The following is a 6,593-nucleotide window of genomic DNA, read 5'->3' as shown; positions in this document are numbered from 1 at the left end:
CAGAAAAGCACAACTGCGCAAGTACAAAAGTCACCCGAAATAGCCAAATGACTACAAATTTAGCCAAGATGGCGCGGTTCAATAGGGTTTAACTTTAGATTTCCAATCCTGGGGGCTTGGCCAAAACGCTGAAAAATTACCGCAAGGGAGGACAGTATTTAATGATTGACATTTTGTTAGTCCAATCACATTCCAGATTCCAGGTTTACCGCAGTGAAGGCCGATTGAGTCGGCATTGATGTTTGTGTTTCTCTTCCGTGCCATTGGAGACTTTTTGTGTGTTCGTAGCTCCATAATATAATACATCCGAAAGTATTATGGGACATATTATACATCAAACTGTTTGTCTATTTGTCTTGATTGCAGTCATCTCTAAGCTGACATAAATACTTTTTGAGCTAGAGCCGTCTGAACACGACAGTTCCACTGGCTGGCTATAGCCGGTAACGTTAGCTACGGGGCTACGAGGTGCACGTCAGGCTACGGCATAGGCAGGCGCGCAGATTGGCTGGAGGCGTAAACTGTCGGCAACTCGTCCAAAACATTTCTAGATACTGGGTCGCAATACCGGATCGGAGAAATGCACTGAACAGCCTGGCTCCTGTTTGTGTGAGAATTGATCGCTTTGCGGTGCTTATTCCTCATCCAGTGATGGATGGGTGGATGGAAAACTTTCAACTGAATGTTTATATTGTTCTGATAATTGTAGGCTATAGCAACATAAGAGTGGCAGCTTTGACAGCAACCCAAATGAGCTAATCCCATAGCTGTACCATTGCTAGCTAGCCATGAGCGAACTGTTGGATACTGCATTTGCTGTGCAACGTATTCCATTGTCAAGTTGTCAAATCTATTTGCCAAACTGTTTGAGAGCCAGCACACCTCAGTGTCCCCTAATCAAAACATTTTTCATATATCACCTAACCTCTCCAGCACCTCACCAATATCAATTATTTTCTCTCTTTAGAGAAGAGTACAATATAAAGTTGGGAGCATGGAATTGTCCAGAATCACTTGGTATGCTGAAGCATTCAGAGTTCCTTTCACTGGAACTAAGGGGCCAAGCCCAGCTCCTGAAACATGGCCCCTTCCTGTTCAACATGACTGCGCACCAGTGCACAAAGCAAGGTCTATAAAGACATGGATGAGCGAGTTTGGTGTGGAAGAACTTGACTGGCCTGCACAGAGTCCTGACCCATAGGCGTAGGAAACAGGGGGGATGGGGGGGACGTGTCCCCCGCAATATTGGAGGAAGTTGGATTTGTCCCCTCCAATAATTACACTGTGGTGTGGGCGGAGAGAAAAATGTACTTTTGATATGTTTATTTTGAAAAGCGCAACACCGTGACTAGGGTCGCTCGTTTTGACATCAATGAATATTGGCCAATCACTGACCAGCTTCACTGGGCTTCAATATGTAGAGCACGGTTAACGTCACCCTTTCACTAGCTTTTCAGAGTTTGAGGACGGTGTGGATGAGGTAATTGTCTTTCAGTCATGCAAGTGAAATAGCAAACTTTATGAAATTAGACAATGGATAGGCTACGATTAAATCAACAAATAAGTTTTGAATCAGAACATTTGATGGCTTGTGAGTTTTAGCCTATATCATAGAATTTACAACTGGCCTCAAGACCTTTCAGATCTCAGCTCGTGAGACTATCCTGATCTCGCAAGCTCACATTGTTTCACTCTGTGTGAAACATACCATTTGGCGCACGTCAGGTTACTTCTGTGCAGGGGCACAGCAAAAAAAAAAATGGAGGAGAGATTTCATATCCACCTCAAATACTAGGCTTATGTATGAAATTAAAAAGACTAAAACTAAGAACATTTTCTCAATAATTTTCGTTCATTTGAGTTAGTTTTGTAAACACACAATACAGTTTTAGTTAGTTATCATTTTTTGAAAACTCTAGTTTTTATTTTTATTTCAGTTAACTAAAATGTTTATTCACACCTAGTTTTCGTTTTTTAGTTAGTTTTCGTTAACTATAATAACCTTGAGGTCCACACACCTAGAAATCTGTCTACTCCAGAATAACCATCCTTTGTCCCTTTGTCTCCAAGAAATTACCGCCTTTTCTCATGTCACGTGTCTGTATTCTCGACCACGCCTGCCATTTCATATGACGTACAATGGGTTAGCCAATCACATCCTCAAAGCGCCATACCTGTCTTTTGCTTGAGAATAAAGGCCGCACTGACCAAGAGGCGGCACTTCTTTGAGATACCACTCATGTGCGTTGTCCGGAAGTCCTTGCGCTCGTATTGTTTTCTCAATAAACCAGACTTAACCTGTTTGAGCGAATCTTGGTAAATCCTTTTTGACTAGATCAGTTAAAATCCATTACAGTTGGCGACGTGGATGAAAGGGAGGACTGCCTGTGTGTTGATTCGGGATTCCAGTGGATGGACTGGTCGACAGACTGTGTCTTGCGCCAGAGCGCACGCTGAGATTATTTCCACAGTTCTTTCACTGGCTTCCTGAACTCCTAGGTACGTTTTGAACGAACCCTCTTATGGTTTTGAGTTGTATTTGCCTTGTTTTCGTTTCGGATTGTGTTGTTGGTCTGGCGTATTGTTTAAAACAAACTCCCTGGGGGGGGGGGAGTAGGTGGTATCGATCTAAGGAGTTGTAACTCAACAATAACGATATATGATTGGTGATAATGTATTGTTCTTTGACTTCTTTCTTGTTTCGTTACTAGGGCTTTGCTTTTCAGTAGAAGTGTGATTTTGGTATTGTGACTCATTTGTTCCCCTGCAGTTGATGTACAGTTTAGGTTGTTTATCGGCTGCAGTTTAGAGCGGTTGAGTTGGTGTTGAGTCAATGCGCCAAAGTTGAACTAGAACTAGAAACAGGCTTCCCCTTTGGCCGGTCGCGGGTGTAATTCAAACCGCAAGCCGTTGTGTGTTTCTCAACGAAGGTAGCTACTGGGAGTGATTTGGTGTTGTCCAATCTGCGTTTCTTGGAGAAGCGTCCTTACCCAATGTATCCCGGGTGGTTGGTATAGCCTAACGAGTTTAGCTTCCAACCAAGGGGCTGATGTTTTCAGCCGGGCAGGCATATGCTTTTGTTTGTTTTAACGTAGGCCTTTGTTCGTCCTGTGTGTTCTGTGTCCCTGTACGGGGTTGTTCGTTTTGTTGTTTACTGTTTGAGCTTAGGCTCTTGTCTTGTATGTTTGGTTAAGCGCGCCTATTATCCAGGTAGGTATTGTTTACATTTTCGACACTATTTCGACTGCCATACATCGTAACTGCTAGGTTTCCGGTAGCTGGTTGCCAGAGGGAGAACAAAGGACCAGTTGCTGGCTGCCGCCCTGCCTCCCAGCTCTGGTTTTCTGGCCCGAGCCAGAGGGACAACAAAGGACCAGTTACTGGGTGAGTTACGTAGCGGTTTAATGTGTCTTTGTTTCTTTCGAAATTGTATTCTTTTGTTTATTTCCCGCCATGCGTTTTAACTAGACGTTTCCTTTCATCGTTGGCTTTGAATTATAGGCTGTAGGCTATTGTGTTAATTATGAATACCAATACTAGTTCGCTGTCTGGCCCAGCTAAGATTGTTGCGCAAAGATTTTGGGATGATGTTTGTGTGCAGTTTTCGCTATGGGCGAGATGTTCTGATTTTCCCCTGTCCAGTACACTCTCGATTCTCGAGTTAGCGACTGTTAGAGCTCAGTTACAGGCATTTGAGATGACTAGATTAGGAAGGGAGCCTGGAAATGCGATAGATTGGAATGTATTCAGGAAGTGGGAAATAGTCGCACATCAGTGTTTTTTCAAGTCAGAAAGAAGCGTAGCTCGTAGCTGAGGAAGTTAATCAGAGAGATGAATATTCAAAGTCCCTTTCCCCTCCTAGTCATTCCGTTTTGAACTCTCCAGCCAACTCGGCACTCAGAGCTCACACATCCTTCCCAAACTATGACTGTTTCACCCGCTGTTGTGGCTGCCGCCCTGCCTCCCAGCTCTGGTTTTCCGCCTTCTCTCATTTTTCAAAATGGAGGCGGGGAGGGGTGGAACCAACAACGGCCAGAGTGGCGACAGAGAGACAATAGGAAGCGTTCTGGTAGGGTTAGGCGAGGTAAAAGGTATAATCGAAGTGAAGACAAAGACGATTCATGTTACCATTGTGGTCAGTATGGCCACTGGGTTGAACGGTGTCACAGTTACCACAAGATAAAAGAAATGGAGAATTCTCAGACTTGGGTTTCGGCGTCACCTGCTGGGGTTCCCTTGAACAACCCACAAGGTAGATTTTAACTTGCCAATATAGACCCATTTTTTAAGGTAAATAAACAGGACAAGACAGATGTAGCTGAGGACTTAAGGTTTGTGCATGATGGTGGGAGGATAGATGTTTGCCATACCTTAATCTGCATACAGCACCGCCTAACAACCCAATTATATATATTTTTTAATGTTTATGTTAAATATCTCATGTTTATAGTTTGAGGCACATTCATCGGGTCTGAGTGTTTTTTCTGAGTGTTTTTTACAGACAACTGTCGTTCCGGGAGTGACGGGTGAATGCCGAACCAGGAGACGGGCACGGTACCGGAGGTGGAGATGGAGGTTACCGACCTGCTTCCCTACAGATGGGCGACACCTGTGGTTCGTGGGATGCAGGGCCAACGCCATGTCACCGACTCACCGTGAGCGACAGATAAGTATGACATAGGGAAGAGACCATTTTGTCCGAAGCGTGCCCAATACTCTGTCCGCAAATGCAGAAGAGGGAGGTTTTAGATAAATGATATTTTGTTAATTGTAAATGAAGCGATTTCATTTTAGTGTTATTTTATTTGAGTGATGCATTTTTTCCCCCATCTCTGTTTCATCCTGACATCAGGGAATTTTCATTTTCACCCTTAGGGGGCGTTGTTTTGTTGAGACAAGAATGTTTTTATTTTATTTTTTATTTCATGAAATGGCGAGAGAAATTCTAAGAGCAAAATCCAATTGCCTTGATCACGACTGGGGACTGGGCGTGTTAAAGTAATTCTTACACTGCCCCTGATGTCACTGTAGGCTACTGCAGAGCCTAGATCCCTGCTACTGTCCGATTCGGTAAATGGACAAAAGCTAGGTCCCCACTGACCAATTACATGGACTGACTAGCCGACTGGCTCTAACAACACTTAAACAGACTGACCAACGCACCCTGTTTAAGTTTTCCTGACTATGACTAACACCATTTTCCCCAAAGCAGGATCATCTCCTGCCAGGAAGAAGAGATGATAGAATGTGACTTGCACTTAACAATGTTTCTGAGTATCTTCAACAGACTGCTGATAACCGTTCCTGACCAAAGAGGGGCTTCGTGACCAAAGAGGGGCTTCGTGACCAAAGAGGGGCTTCGTGACCAAAGAGGGGATTCCTGACCAAAGAGGGTTTCCTGCATCACACCAAGCCTGGGGATTGGGTCCTGATCCGCAACCTGGGGCCGTACCAGATTCAACTCACCACGCAGACGGCTGCCAGAGTAGCTGAGAGAACTTCGTGGGGCCATGAGAGCCGTTGCGTCCCAGACCTAGGAGCAGACGAGCAGCCTGAGAAGAAGAGGCCAGAAGACATGGAAGAGAAGTAGAAGTAGCAGGGTGAACCTACCCGTAAAGATGGAACAATCAGGACCATGGCATTCAGGCCTGTGTGGAATAGCTGTCAAAAGTAGCTGAGAGGACGGTCCATGCAGCCGAACCAGAGATCTCAAGGGCAAAGCAGTGGGCCGCCACACAAACGATTGTTGTTGGTTTCGAGAATATTGTCGTTGTCATTCGTCAGCAACAATCCGATCGTAGCGCAGAGAATGTGAGCCGGAGAATAGCCAGTCTGCGCGCTGGCCTGTGCGCATGCGTGCTGGAGCAAGTGGGGAAAGGCGTGTAAAGATCATATTACAGAGGCTAAAGACCCCGTATTTGAAAACAACAACAATGCCTCGCGTTGAGGAATCTCAACTGTCGATTCATCCAATCTGATTGATGAAAACAACCGTTTAGCGGCCGAAAATAGATTTTGAGAAACTGCATTCTCGCTGCCCCGATCACCGCCATTACATGGATATACTGGCTCGCGCTGGATTTTAAATTTCTTCTACAGGCCTCCGAACTACACAAAAGTGATCTCGGTGAGTCAAACTTCTTATAATATGCCGTAAATAAGGTCCAGGTTGTCAAAAACGAGCATTGCCCTTTAAGTAAGACTTAACCTGTTTGAGCGAATCTTGGTAAATCCTTTTTGACTAGATCAGTTAAAATCCATTACACCTACTAGTAGACTACTACATAAGCTAGTAACTTAGGTCTAATGTTAGCTAACTGGCTAAGCTAACTATCGCTATGAAAATGGCTTGTTTAGCTAACGTCTAGTTTAGGGTTTGGGCTAATGTGTTCACTAACATTAACTATGCTTAAGAAGTTCTCAAAAAGTGTGTGTTAACGTCAGGATAGTCTTGTCTCAATCCTGTAGCTAACGTTAGCTAACTAGGACTTGGTGTTAGGCTTAACCTTAACGTATTGTTTTGTCATCTGATTTCAGCATAATGTTATGCCACCCCCCCCCCCAGAAAATAAAACGGTCACAGGACAACACAA

The sequence above is a fragment of the Borostomias antarcticus genome, assembly GCF_949987555.1.
Source record: "Borostomias antarcticus genome assembly, chromosome: 3".
Lineage (NCBI taxonomy): Eukaryota > Metazoa > Chordata > Actinopteri > Stomiiformes > Stomiidae > Borostomias > Borostomias antarcticus.
Note: the sequence above shows the minus strand (reverse complement) of the source record.